This window comes from Chrysochloris asiatica, unplaced genomic scaffold (genome assembly GCF_000296735.1).
Source record: "Chrysochloris asiatica unplaced genomic scaffold, ChrAsi1.0 scaffold00116, whole genome shotgun sequence".
NCBI classification, from domain to species: domain Eukaryota; kingdom Metazoa; phylum Chordata; class Mammalia; order Afrosoricida; family Chrysochloridae; genus Chrysochloris; species Chrysochloris asiatica.
The window spans coordinates 5,466,585-5,482,402 of NW_006408634.1; positions in this window are offsets into that span (position 1 = coordinate 5,466,585).

Consider the following 15,818-nt stretch of genomic DNA (forward strand, 5'->3'; position numbering starts at 1 on the left):
GCTGAACAGAAAATTTCAAAGGGCAGCTTGAGAAGACAAAGCCAAGTATTATAATGAAATGGGCAAAAACCTGAGGTTAAAAAATCAAAAGGGAAAATCATGCTCTGTATTTCTTAAGCTGAAAGAACAAGACAAAATTTAAGCCTTAACTTGCAACATTGAAGGATTGTCTGGGCAGAATATTGAATGACGCAGAAAGCATCAAAGAAAGATTAAAGGAATAACAGAGTCAGTGTACCAAAAATAAATGGTCGCTATTCAACTATTGCAAGAGGTAGCATATGATCAAGAACCGATGGTACTCAAGGAAGAAGTCCAAGGTACACTGAAGGCATTGTCAAAGAACAAGTTTCTGGGAATTGATCAATACAAATTGTAATATTTCAACAAATTGATGCAGCACCAGGGACACTTATGTCAAGAAATTTGGAAGACAGATAATGGTCAACAGACTGGACGAGATGAATATCTGTACCCATTCCAAAGAGAGCGGGCCCAATATAATGCAGAAATCTTCATACAATATCATTAATATCACATGCAAGCAAAATTTTGCTAAGGATATTTCAAAAATGCCTGCAACAGTACATTGTCAGGCAACTGCCAGAGGTTCCAGATGAATTCAAATGAGGACCAGAGAGTTCTGGGTTGACATAGAGAATATTATACAAGAGGGAAGCAAAAAGTTATTAAGAAGACAAAAAAGAGGGAAAAGACCAAAATAGATGTCAGAAGAGATTTTGAAATGAGGTATATTCTTGCTGACGTTAGAAAGCAGAGAACTCTTGGTGAAAGCAGAGAACATCAGAAAGATGTTTACCTATGCTTTACTGACTATGCAAAGGCTTTTGACTATGTGGATCATGATAAGCTATGATTAACATGGCAGTGAACGGGTATTCTGGAATACCTTCAGGTGAATGTTGTCCCTTTAATTTTGAGTGGTTTACCATTCATGGCGAGCACAACTTACTAGTGTGTGGTCTCCTCTATAGACCTATCTTCAGCTTGGCTAAAAATTGGCCCACGAGGGTGAGCTCCTTTCCAAACTTTCAAGGGCCAAAGTTTCAGGTTCCTCCAGTCTCTTTGTGACCAGTAAGTCCAGTGTTTTGCTTTTGTTTTTAATAATTTTGAGTTTTGTTCTTCATTGCCTCTCCCTCTCTATCTGGGACCCTCTAACGTGATCCCTTTCTGAGCAGTTGGTAGTGGTAACCAGCCATCATCTAGTTGTCCTAGTCTCAGAGTTATAGAGACTGATGTTCACATGTTCCATGAGTCTACTGGACTCATGGATTCCAAGCCTCTTCAATCCTAATCACTTCTGTCTTCCGCAAGATTTTCATTTTAAAAGAAACATTCTTTGATGGTTACCAGAGGTGGGAAGGAAGGAAAAGTAATTCACTGGGTAGGGGGAAGACACGTGTTAACTTGAGTGACAGTAAAGAAAATCTTTTTTTAAAAATCAGTAATCACTCATATTAGCTGAGAGTGAATTTCTCTTTATTATTTCTATTGTTTTAAACAAATTACCACACACAAAAAAAGAAATAAATTGTTCTACAGAGAGAGAAAATGATGGCCTCTTTAGCAATCTAATCTTGAGGCAGAGAGGGTTTGTGTGTGTGTGTGTATGAAGTGTACTACTGTCTTCCCATGGGCAATAATGGCTCCATTTCCCTCAGAAACCACATGTAACTTCAAGAGACTCCCCGACATGATCTTCAGAGGGTCTCCAGAGACCTTCCAGGGAATTTTAATGATCCTCTGAGAGAGCACTTGAAGAGACTTCCCAGAGATTCCTTTGACATAATCCCTTCCCCCCAGTGATCTCCAGAAGTCCCTCAAGAGTCCCATAGCCTGTCCAGGCTTTTACTGACCGGTGACTTGGCCCACATTGGCACATTTGTTCCTCCTGCAGTTGGCCCAGAAGCCCAGGTAGCCAGTGTAGGAGCCCTCAACATAGGCCATACGTCCATCGCTCACACTGATCATCATCATGGCCGCCAAGATGCTGAAGACAAGAGACCAGCCCCGCAAGATGAACTTACGGTCCTCCTCCCAGGAAGAGACCAGGTCCTCTAGGAAACAACACAGTTCTGGGGACCTGGTCTACCTGCCGCACTCTGTTAGGTTCTTAGTAATCGTCTCTACTACAGACTTTATCCCCCATCCCACTCCAAACCTTGCCTTGACCCCGTTCTCAATCCATTTCAATCCACAACCATCTTCCCTTCCTCACTCAACCCCAACCACAGCTTCATCCCCATTTATATGTCTGTCTTACCCCTAACCTTCACTTCATCTCCAACACCATCAACAATCCCATCCCATCTGCTGTATTTACTCCATTCTAAACCTCAAACACAATCTTATGCCTATCTCTAACTCCAAAGGCATCTCCATTCCCATTCCTTACCCTAATGCTAAACCCATTCCTCATCCACAACCTTACCCTAGACCCAACTGTCCTGGTTTTGTCTCTAACCCCAAACGCTCTCCTCAGTCTGCTCTGTCCCTTTTCATGCTATTCAGTCTCCACTTGGACGCTCTGTATGCTCCTGACCTCTCCTGACTTCAGCTTTGATAGCATATCAATCCAACCCTACCTGTACTAACCCTGCTCTGTCCTCCCTTGGATCCTGCCATCACTCCATACTATGCCTGCCCTGACCTTTACCGACCCAGTCCTGACCCTGACCCAGCCCACAAGTCACTCACCCATGGATGGAGTGGGATCCAAGTCCATGGCCAACTTCCCAACTCCTTGGAACCCCTCCAACTGTCATGGAACCTCCCCTGCCCCCAGTTTCAGGCTGAATCCCTAAGACCTGCCTGTGGATAGAAAAGGAGACCAAAAAACACAAAAAGAAAGGATATAAAGATCCAAACTGCAGGACACAGAGCCTGAGGCCTGGAGAGAGAGAAACTGACTTCCAGGTGACTGTGGGGGTGTTGGGAAGAAGGGGCTGAGGCAGTTGGAAGGCTGTTGACTACATCGTGGGACTGGTCTTGCCAGCATCACCTCATGACGCAAAGACCCCACCTTAGTTCCCAGAGCAGCCAGTTATCTGTCCTTCCAATCTTTCTCAAAAACTCCCGGGTTAGTATCCACAACACTCCATCATTTATTCAAGGACGCCGGCTGAGTGACCAGGAGTCTCTGTCTGCTGTCCACAGTAGGAGGGTCAGTCTCCAGGAACCTCTGACAACCACCCATAGTCGCAGGGTCAGTCTCCAGGAACCGCAGCCAATTAGCCACAGTAGGAGGGTCAGTACGCAGGAGTCTCTGCCCAGTAACTATGGACGCCGGATCAGTACCCAGGAACCTCTGTCAGTTACCCACAGCCGCCTGGTCAGTATCCAGGAGTCTATGCCAACTAGAGAAAGTCGACGACGGATCAGTATGCCAGACACCTCACTGTCCATCTACAGTCGCCGTTTCAGTAACCGAGAATCTCTGTCACTTTTCCAAACTCGATACTTCACTGGCCAAAGTGTTCCGATTCGCACCCTTGGGACCAATCTCGAACTACTTACACAAGACAGCCCCGTGAACTACCAAAGCCTCCCATTGACAACTCAGGATCTCCAGATCAGCTCCCAAGATCACTTGTCAATAGCCCAGCCCAGTTCAACAATTGCCTCCAATCCTCAGGGTAGTATCAGAAGTACTGAGTCAATCATGTGGAGCTCCCCAGAAAATTCCAAAGATAACTTGCCAAGCACCCAACCCTCCCAAATGCCTCCAAACAGCAGCGCCCAAGGCTCCCATGCGTACAGCACCTGCATTGGAGTTGACTTGAGCGGGTAAGAGACAAGGGTGGCAGGGATCCCTTGGTGATGGGCTAGGTTCTGGGCTAGAATTCTAGGGGCAGAGGCAGTAACCAAAGGACAGGGGTTGGAGGCATGACCGGGTATATCTGAGACTGGAGGGTGACTCAGGGCTTGGAAGCTGAACCGAGGTAGGGCATGGCATAGAAGCTGGACTTAGCATTCATCCTAAAGACAGAATTTGCATGTGCCAGAGCCTCTAAGTTAAATGTGGGGGCAAGAGAGCCTAAAAGCAGAACCTCAGGGAGCAAATCCTAGGGTAGGACTTTGGGGATCCAAGGCCTAGGAGATGGGTCTGGTGGGAAGATAAGAGTCTGCAGATTATACTGAGTGTAGTAGAGTCTTGTAGTGGGACCTGGGGTGACTGAGATGAGTGGCCAGTCTGGGTGCTGACACCGCAGTGGACGCTCTGCTGCAGGTCTCAGCACAGGGGTAGCCGCATCTTGTCACTGCTGCCTATTGGCTGGAGGCTGCTGCATGAGGCCAAGAAGATCAGCCGCATGGTGTGCCTGGCACTGAGCCTGGCCGGCATGGTGATCATCTGTCTCATCTCTCTGGGTCAGCCCTGGATGCACTTCCAGGTGCCACTCAGGCCCCTTGGGGACCCTGCCGGCTCTCCAACCTTCCCCATCAACACCATCTTTTTCGTGCGGTGTTTGGACATCTCCTGCCTTCGGGAATATGACCAGAATGCTTGTAAGGTCTACCCAGTCCTTGCCATTCCTAGAACTCATCTCTCCTTGTTCCAGTGACCCTCTTCTGCCAGGGGATGGTTCCTCCTCTTCCGGGGTTGCTCCTCCCTGCCTCTGGGATGGCTCTCCCTGCCCTCACAATGGGATGCTCCTCCCTGCCAAGAGACCATCCTCACAGCCCTGGGACCTTACACACTACACTCCAGGGAACCTGGCTTCACAGGTTCCTCAAGGCCCCTTCCCCTTCCCCCTGCCCCAGAGCCTGTCCTCACTGATCCACAGATGTATCCTCAGTGCTCAGGGTGTTTGCCTCAATACCCCTTCTTTAGACCTCAATTTCAATTTTCTTAGAGTAGGGTTGAAAAAATCTACAAGGGACGGGACTGAGAACACTCCCAGGCTCCCTGGGGAGCCTCTGCCCCAGGCTCAGAGCCCGAGGGCCACTCTTGCTGACCCTCTCCTTCCTTCCTGATACTCTTCCAGACTTGCTGGACTGTGCCTGGCTCTTCATCTTCGTCTCCGGCCTCACTGGCTTCTGCATCTGCATCACCCTCCTAAATAGCATCTTATTTACTAGTTCCAACTTGCCCTTGCTGGACTTCGCCCTCTTCATCACCAGCACCCTGACAGGCATGGCACTGAGACCTTTCCCTCGGGAAACAAGGCGAGGGGCAGCTTTTCCAGTACCTGTCACAAAACCCAACCTCATTCCCACCACATTCCAATCCCATCCTTATCCTCACCTTCATCCTGACTCCCAACCCTATCTCCCTTCCAATCTCCAACCCAGCCCAATAAAAAATTTCTCAGCCTCACCTCCAGCCCCAACTATCGCTCCCATCCCCATCACCAACAAATCTCAAACTCATCCACATCCCTTTCTTTAGGTCCAAATCATCTCCATTATCACTCTTAACCCCTACACAAATAGCATCACCTAACTCAATCAATGCCTAACAATTCTCAACCCAACACTATGGCCTATAACTCAGCCTCAAACTCAACCCTGATCCATCTCCAACCTCGTCTTTTACTCAATCCCATCCTCAACCACAACCCCATATCCCTATGACCTGTGAACCTCACTCTAAATCTCAGTCCAGTCTATTCTTAATTCCCACCTCTTCCCAATCTCCAATTTATCCCCATCACCAACCTTAACCTCATCCCTAAGGACAACCCATCTCCAAGCCTAACCCTAACCCCATCCCTTCGCCCAACACCTAAACCTTATTACTCTCACTTCTGTTTCTACCCAACCCCATCTCCAATTCCAACCTCATCCCCAAAGTCATGCCAAATCCTATCCCACACCACCACCAAGTCTATAACTTTGTTCAAGTGACTTAATCTTTCTGAACTGAAGTTTTCTCATCTGTAGGATGAACATAAAACTTTCTTCCACATGGAATGTAGTGAGGATTGAATTAGAAAATGTTGACACTTGATGGTAGTTATCCAACTTTGAACAAGTCCTTATTGTGATAATCCTCCCTCTCCCACACAAATAACTTAGAGTTGACATTCTGATTAGAATGATTTCATTTTCATTCCAAATCACACTTCTTTAAAAAAAAAAAAAAGAAATATTTTAATTTGAAATTGAGGCATTTGCATTCCTGTCCTTTGAGCAATTGACCATAATTTTCAGTTGCATCAGACTATTCCTGGAGAGTGATGTTAAGCCATAGAAACAGTAAACTTCCTGTCTGCTTGTTAGTAACTGATATTTATCCAGTTTTTCTAACAGCTCATCCCAATTGTTTAAATGTAAGGTAAATATGAGGTGCAAATGATACCAAACAGCTCAGTTTTATACCATCTAAAATAAGACATTTGTTCTATAAAAAAATAATTTCTGCCTGTTGTTGTTAAGTGCCATTGAGTAGATTCCAACCCATAGTGACCTTGTGTAGGGTTTCCAGGGAGCAGCTGGTGAGCTTGAACCACCAACCTTGCAGTTCAAACAACTTTGCAGTCTGACTCATCAGCCCATAGCTCCACACCAGGACTCAATTTCTTCCTACTTCCCCTTTTTATTAAACAAAATCTCGTGCATTACTTTTCAAAGACAAAAGAAAGCTTATTCACCCCTCATTATCTGGCAAACAAACCCACCGTCAGCCTTTCCCTTTTCACAAACTAGCTTTCATTTACTTCATTCCAAAATCAAAATATCCAGAATGACTGCCATAGCGTCAGAAGCCTAGAATCAAAAAAGCAACAGAATGATATTGTTGTTGTTAAGTGCGTAAGTCAGTTCCCACTCATAGTCCTGACTCCTAGTGACCCTGTATAGGATTTCCAAGGAGTGGCTGGTGGGCTTGAACTGCTGACCTTGTAGTCCAGTGCACCAGCCTGCAGCACCACACTAGGACTTCACACCGGAACAATAACACTCAGGAACTGTACTAACCTCAATCACTCCTATGATAGCCCTATGATTCATCTTACTTTTAAATTAAAGGAACTAAAGGTAGTTTTGAACACGACAAAGATTTCTAGCTAAGGGAACCAAGGCTCAGAGAGATAAAGTGGCTGTCCTAGGGCAGAGCCTTGGTCTGCTGGTCCTGAAGCCTGTGATTTGGGACATGGTTATAGTCACCTTAAAGGCCAAGGCTCACACTTCACTTCCCATGTCCCCTGGCATGACCTTGTCCAAAGCTCATTCTCAGGAATGTGTACAGAAGCCCAGAACCTGGGAGGTTATAGGAAATGGGGGAATATAAATAAGAGATTGGCAGCCAGACAGCTAGGGCCAGGGATCCTCATACAACTGCTTCTCAGCTTCCTACCACCTGTGCTCACACAGGGACCAGCATGATACTGGGGACTACGTTCTACCTGCTGCAGGCCCAGGAGTACTTGCAGGAAGGCATGACCTACAGACTGGGTTTCAGCTTCTACCTGGCATGGACTGGCATCTTCTTCTTCTTTACAACTGGTCTGGGCCTGGGGTGGGATTGGAAATGCAGGAAACGGGTGGCGCTGGGTTTGTAAATGGGTCCAGGGATATGTGGAAGGTGGAGATGGAGTGGGAAAGAGGTTAACATGGGGATGGAATTGTAGGCAGGGCTAGGGAGGGGGGTAGGATTGGGGTGGTAGATTACATTAGAGATGGGGTGAGGGAGATGAGGTTGGGGTGGACCTGCGGTTAGGTGTAGAGGCAAGTTTGGGGATGGATTGGGGACACAATACAGAATAAGGACATGTTTGAGGGATAATGTAGGGGATCGGCTGGGCTTCGGCCTGGAGATGGGTTGGGAACAGTTTAACAAACAGTGTTGGGTTTAGGGATAGTGTAGGGGATGGGTGCAGGCTTGGGTTTGTAGATGAGGTTGGGGAAAGTCTAGATCAAGTGTTGGTTTGGGTTTCGGGATGATGGGTTTGGAGACAAGGTAGGGATGGAGACACGGAACTGAGAATGGGTTTAGAGCTGAGGTTTGCCTAGTGGAGGGAGTAGCCTTCATGTAAGGATAAGGCTGGGCTTGGGGATGGGGATGGTGAAGTCAGCCTCAACTTCCTCTGCTCTCTTCCTCCCCCAGGTTTCCTTTCCTATATGAACTACATAAATTTCTGGTCCATTCTGGCACTTCAGGCCATCTGGACTTAGGATATGGGAAAGACCCCGCCTCTGGTCTGCTTCCGCAGCTCCACGTCAAGCACCTGACAAGCCTGCTTTCCAGATTCCCACCCTCACCACCACTCTTGTCCTCTTCCAGTATGTCCTGACCATCCCACCATTTATTATTAATACTCTGTATTTTTAAATAATCTGTACTTTTTGTCCAGAACAGTTTTTTAACTAAGTACCTGGGAAGTGTTCCTTCGAAGCTGTCCCTCCCTGGGGTCATCCCTTGGGCCCTCTGGGGCAGAGGCCTTGATGAGGAAGGAACTCTGGGGAAAGGGAAATGATGCACAGAGGCCAGCCAAGAGGGCAACGCAAAGGATCCTGTCCCACAGATGGTACTCAATCAATGTTTGGGGTCCATCCTTCAGTTTCACACCTCCTGAAGAAAATTCATCCTGCACCTATACTTTATCAGCCATTCCTACCACTGCCTCTTCCTTCTCCTTAAACTCCCCTTACCCTACAGTAAGTGTGTGTTGAGCGTAGCTAAATTTTGCAAATGCTTTGAGGCTAAGGGAGAATTATCTGCTGAACAAGCCAGGGAACCTAAGTACAAATTAATATCACTGTTACACTACAGCTTCCTGACCTGGAGCCACCTAGCTCCCTCTCACACCAGGCTTTGAGACTGATAGCTGACACTTCTTAGCTTGTGATCTGTGGAAAGGTGTTGAATCCACCTAGGTCTCAGTTTCTTCGTCTTTAATCTAGGTAAAGCTCAGCACTTTGCCTGGCCCCTAGTACGTGTGTGCCCTTTAAGTGTTATTACAGAAACCTTTCCTCTTGTCTCCAGCAAGGGCTCCGGAATGTATTCAGTAAAGAGACTTGAGCTGCAACTATGTGCCAAACACTCAAGATAGAGCAGTGATCAAAGGAAGCAGAAATCCTCCTCCTCACAGGACTGGCATTCCCGTCCAGTCCATAAACAAACAGATAATAAATATATTAGGAGTTAAACCTGCTGCCATCAAATCAGTTCTAACTCACAGCAAACCCTATTGGGCAGAGAATTGCTGTCAACCTCACCTCCTCATCTACCACCACAATCCCCTCCCCCTATCTAGCTCTGTATGCAACTCCATCCCCATGTTAAACTCTATTCCACCCCATCTCAACCTCCATAGGTCCCAACTCCATTTACAAACCCAACTTCCCCCTTCCATCCTGCATGTCCAAGCTGTAATCTTTATAGGGAACAGACTGCCACCTTTTTCCCATGGGACAGCTGGTGGGTTCGAACCAGTGTTCTCTCAGCAACTGAGCACTTAACCACTGCACAATGAGATCTCCTTTGTTAGGGGTCAATAAAAGCCATGAAAAAATACTGAAGGTAAGTGAAAGAGGAGGCCTGTTATACATTGTGGTTGGGGGACTTTTGTGCTAAGATGGCATGTGATAAGACACAGGACTGAAAGGGAAGTGTCATGGGCATACATATGAAGAGAATTCCAGGCAGAAGAAACAGCCAATGAATGGCCCTGATGTTTTGTTTTTTTTTTAATTATTTGACCGATTCTGGGAGTCCTGGTATGGTGCTATAGGATAAGCACTGGACTGCTAATCGCAAAATCAGCAGTTCAAATCCACCAGACAGAGGTTCCTCGGAAATCCTATACAGGGTGGCTCTGAGTTGGAATCAAATCAACGTTATACAACAGGAGGGTCTGTGCTAATGCAGCTCCAGTAAGGAAGAGACAGGATATGGGACCAGAGGGAACAGCGGCCAGATCTTGGAGGGCCTTGTGGGTCCCAGTGAAGACTTGGCTTTGACTAGAGCCAAAGAAGGGGCGTCTGTCTCCTGTTTGGAGAGGAATGTGGGAGCTTGCTTGCAGGCCACTAAGTTCACAGGCGTGAAGGAGTCATGACGTCAGTAGAGGAAAGGAAACTAACAACAAAGGGGGCCCGCTGCATCAGGTGGGACTCGTTCACACATTGCCATCGCTTCAGGAATGAAGTCATTCTGGGTTACAGATGTGAGAACATTCCTTATGGCAGAATTAGGATGCAAAAGAAAAAGCTTTCTCGATCCACGATCGTGCAGGTACAGAGGCACAAATCACAAAGTTGTTGACAGCGGCAACCTCTGGGGAGTAGGTTTGGGGTGGAAAAGTTTCATTTTTTCTATCGCTGGGAGAAATGTTAACAATCGTGTAGCTGGAAGAAACTCCTCAGAACTTGCCGTCTACCAAGAATCAAAGCCTCAGGTTTACACCATCTTCACCGGAAGCTAGCTCCAAACCCAGTTCTCCCTCAGACCTGGACGTTCCCGGCCTGGGAATCTGGGTCCTCTTCCCACTACTCCCAATCCCCGGTTCCCTTCTCCCGCTTCCCGCAGACCCGGAGTCATCAGCCTTCCGGCCTCTGCGTCACTACCCAGCCCCGCCTTCACCAGTATCACGTGGGGTCTTTCTCAGCTGGCCCTCCATCAATCTTCGTCTGGGCTACGCCCTCACCCAGCTGCTGTGACTTCGTAGGGGTCACGCCTTTCAGTGTCCGCCTCTGATTCCGTAGCTCCCGCCCCGGATCCGCGAGCAAGTCCCGTCAATTACCTGATGGCCCCGCCCATTTTCGGGGTCCTTCCACTCTAAGCCTTAGAGCTGTCCTTAGAACTGCCTTATTCAGGAAACAAAAATAGCTGCTCCAACATGGTTTCTTTCCCCTTCAAGACACAGCGTCTCCTTGTCTATACAAGAAGATTTTAGTGGGAACAGGCATTATCCCTTCTCCAAGCATCACCGCGGGATTTCCCACACCGGCATTTGTCTGGGACGCCTAAGGCGGCTCCGGGAATGACGTCCAGGAGGGTGGACCGTGCTAGAGGCGCGCGCTATAAATGGTGCAGAGGCGAAAACGTGCGCCTCTTGGAGAGACTAGTGATCGGTGAGTGTACTTGTTCATTTCGTTCTTGGTTCTGGGCATTCGGTCTGGGGTGTACGGTCGTAGTCACATCGTGCGGACGATCATGCACTCGAGGAGGCCGCATAGTGTCTAGGAGGGAGCTGAAGCCAGGTTTTTATTTTGGGGGAGTGGGGCGGGAGAGAATGCCGAGATTTTCATTACGTTTAGTTTAAGCCTCGTGCTAACTCCAGGTGCTTCCCTTGTGGGATTATCCTTGTTTTTAGACTCCAAGCGCCTGGGATTACTTGTACCTTCTGGGCGAGGGGGTGGTAATGGAGGCCTCGTGACTTCTTGGCTGCGAGTTGCTTCTCAGCTAAAGACCCTGTGGGACAGGACGTCCCCAGTAGGGGTTCTACTTATAACCCACAAGGCCCTGGTGCCCTTGTGGGTTAGGCGTTGGGCTGCTAGCTCCAAGATCCACGATTCGAACTCGACTCACTGCGGGAGAAATGTGGGGTTGATGTGCCCATAAAGGTTTACAATGTCAGAAACTCTATTACAGGGTCGTTAGAAGTCTGAATCGACTCCAGCGCCGTGGGTTTGGCTGGAGAGCTCTCCCAAGATTCTGGTGGGGGAGACATCTTGGTGTCCCCAAGGGAAAAGCTGTGGTCATTCATTCCCTTAGAGACAGATCAGCTCTAGTAGTTCATTCTCTACTCCTGAAGTGGGGAGAGGTCCAGGGCCCCCATGATGTCCAGCACTGGGCTCCGATCACCCCTGAGGACACAGTGCCCCCAGGACCTTTGACACCTGGGGATCTGAGGGGCTCTGGCTGAGGAAAATTGAAGTATCTTAGTTTTCTATATTGCCCTGCAGTCATTGAATCCTTACATTCCAGGTGCGTCTAGGAGCTGAAGAGCCCTTTCCAGCCCGCCCACATCTTGGTAAGAAGCCTCACTGTGCCCCCCAGGTGACAGGCGTACTGTACCACAGCCTTTACTAGTGTCCCCTGACCCCCGGAAGTTTCTGAAGCCTCCTAGTATTGCCACTCCCACATTTCCAGCTGAAGAAAACCCCAGAGATTACTTTCCTTCCCAGTTCTGCTGCTGGTGTCCCACATGCTGAGCTTGCTGTGATTTGTGGTGGTGAGCTTTTTGGGGTTCACACCGACTTTGCAGTCAGAATGGGTCCATCTTCAGGAATAAGGTGAATAAAAGACCAATAAGTTACTAAATGGCCAGGGCACAAGTGGGAGTGGGGAGCCTGTTCAAACAGTGTTTTGTTGAGAAGTGTTGTCCAGTCAATTCTGACCCATAGCGACCAGCAGTTGATAAGCTTGATCCACTGACCTTGCAGTTAAAATGACTTTGCAGTCTGACACATTAACCCACAGTGCCACACCATGTTCAAATAGTAGAGATTTAAACAGTGGGGGTGGGTGGGTATAACCATGAAAGGAGATAAGCAACAGGAACCAGGGGAGGCTAAAGACCCATCTTCAAACTAATGGGCTTTATAGTTACCAAGACAGTATATGAAGGATTTCTCACAGTTGCGACATTTCAACTGAACAACCCCAGGGGGCCATCCTGACACTTGGCATCTCTGGTTTGTGACCAGCTCCCCAAGGAGCTCTGATAGCATTGTGGTTACGAATCTGCAAACTGCACGGTCAGCAGTTGAAAACTATCAGCTGTTCTGCGGGAGAAAGATGAGGCTTTCTGCTCCTGGAAAGACTTAAAACCTCAAGAACACTGTGCAGGGTCACTGAGTTAGAACCAACTCCACCCCAGCTGGTATTGATGGAAGGTCCCATGGTGGTGGCACAGTTGGGGATATTAACTCCCGGCTTTCCTGACCCTATACCTGCTAGTCCTCATCCCCTCCACCACCCCTGCACAGTGGCATCTGCTGTGCAGACACAAAGGGGAGGCTGCAGCTTGAATGTATGGGGGAAAGCACAGATGTCTTCCCTTCAAAGATGCCAAAATCGAATAAGCTTGGTTCTAGCCCATTTTGAGGTTGATGAGGGAGACACCCTGTTCTCAAATTCCTGCTGCCCCCTCCCTCCAAGCAGGGTTCCAATTAGCCAGTCAAGTAAAGACAAAGACTGGACAAAAGCCTGCCAACAGGGTGAGTCACTGCCTCACATCAAGGATAAAGCCCAAGTGGACTGCCCTCCTGAGTGCTTGCTAGCATGTTCATGTGCAGCTACGCCCCCTTCTGCAGAAGTAAAAATTTGCCTTGTGAAGGTAACTTCGCCTTGCCAGTGTCTTTTTGTGTGTTGCGGCATCGAGGTTCATTTCTAACAATCTGGGGACTTCTCTGGGATTTCCCATTCCCTTTGGGAGGGGGCTTTAGCCTTCTCCCCTGGAGGCCCTCAACATTTTTCCTGAGGGGATTCAGCTGGAAACAAGACTGAGCAAAAGGAAGAACAAACCTCCAAACAAAAGAGGGGATGGTAAAATCAAGAGGACTTCTAGAGAAAGTTGAAAACAATGTTGGGGTTGGTGTTAAAAGTATTGGGGAGAGCCCACAGACAAAACAGCAAACGATTATTGGACGCACGGACCTATCTTCGAACCCTGTCTTGGCCTACATTTGACTCGGGTAAGGGTTGGGTTTAAGGCGCTCTGGTAGTATGTTATGTGCTGTGGAGTTGGTTCCGACTCATACTGACCCTGCACAGGGTTTCTGAAGCTGTTACTCTTTACAGGAGCAGAGCAGCTGATAGTTTCTAATTGCGGACCTGGAGGTTCGCAACCTGATTCATAACCACTACGCTACCAGAGCTCCTTTCTGCATAATGGTTGTGAATTGGGCTGTGAACTGCAAGGTCAGCTCCCCTAAAGATTTACAGTCTCTATGAGAACTGATCCCATGGTTCATAACCACCCCCATTGATTGAATATGTAAATGATAATTTGACTATGCTATCTGTTAGAGGCAGGGCCCAGTTGTCCTTTTTCCCCTTAAGGATAAGGAAGAAAAGGAAACCTGCTCTCCAACCTGTGACCCAGGCTTCAGCTGGTGAGCCTACTCCCACCCCCTGGGAAGCATTCCCAGCCCCCTTGCTCTTATTACTCATTGCCAAAAGTAATTGAACAGTGCCAAAGGGATATTGAAATTTTCCCCTAACCCTGAGACTCAACTTGGACCTCTAGATTTACCAAAGGATTGCACCCAGTAGAAGGTCTACTGGGATCCTTTAGTAAATTTAGAGGTAAAAGATTGCAAAGAAATTGATCCACATCATCCCTTTCTAACCAACCCTCTGGTCCCCTATCTCCCATGAGGAGATTCTAGGTTCAAAGAGAGTAACTATTAAGTTTCTTCTGGTGCCAGAAGCAGGAACAACAAACCTACTAGGTAGAGATTTAATAACTGAGTTAAGTTTAGATAAATGTAAACCAAGAATTCTAGTTCTAAACCTAACTCCATGAGAAACAGATAGAGCCCACTGTTTAGATTTAGACTAAGGAGGGTAATTGTTAAGTGCCATTGAGTCTTTTCTGAGCCATAGCAACCCTACATAGGGTTTCCAAGGAGCCACTGGTGAGTTTGAACTGCCTACCTTGGCAATTCAAACGGCTTTAACTGGTGCATTAAACAGCAGTGCCATGGCGGCACTCCATATAACACCCCAGTTTTGCCAGTAAAGAAATGAGATGAATTACACTGTTTAGTCCAAGGCAAACATCCTGTAGTCCCTGAACTACATAATTTAGGATCCTAACCATCAATGGTTCCATGTTTGGACGTACCTTCCGCCTTAGAACAGTAGGCACCTGTTTGCTTTCTAATGGGAGGACACAATCAGGAGGGGAGAATGGACCCAAGAGGGTAGAAGGAATTCTAACCCTACCTTTGCCATGCACCAAATAACTCAAGTTCCTTGAGTTGGTTGGATAGTGTTGCATATGGATTGGTTTATGTTTTAAAGACTGAAAACCTTTATCTTAAGTACCTGGACTACTGAGGAAATCCAGTAGATACAGGAATTAAAACAGACCCCCATTATGGCCCCTGTCTTGGCCATCCTTAGGTTGAAGGAGGAGTCCTCGGGCTCATAGGACCTTGAGACCTAGCCCTAAGTTCTGATAACTTGGAATTTGCAGCTCAAGTTACAACAGAAGGAAACAGATGAGCTTCTGCTTTTGTGAAAACTCATCTAGGAACTGCCAATGAGAAACTGACACAAAGGTTGCCCCACTGTATTTAGTGCTATGTAATCCAATGGTGGTGCTAATAGAGTGGGCAGCAGCTGAACAATGTGCAAGAACTGTGCAGACATGGTGGAGATGTTAAACCCAGATCACTGAGCGGCGGGGTGAGAGGTGTCTGCAGACCAGGTCAATGGGGGGGGGGAGGGAGGAGGGAGGAACACTGCCTAGTGGGAAGAGACTGCAGCGGCCACCCAGGCTGTCCTGACCCTGGACACCATCCCGGCCTAGCCTTGGATCCTGGCTTTGAGGCGGGGTTGACCAACTTAGAGACCCACAAGCACATCCCAAAGCATCTCATTACAACCCTGCTGCACTTCCACCTCTTGACTGACTCGACTTCCTAGGATGGAAATTCCACCTTTGAGCTGGACTTCAGGGCCATAGCGCAAGGAGATTCGTGTTTAATAGCGACCACACAACCACCACTCGTCTGTCGTGCTGTGGTGGTTTGAATTGCTGTGATTCTGAGGGCTGTGCCACTGGTATTTTAAATAACCAGCAGGGTCACCCATGGTGGAGAGGTTTCAGATGAGCTTCCAAACAAAGACAGACTAGGAAGAAAGAGTGACAAACTTCTTCCAAATCGCTAGTCACTGAAAA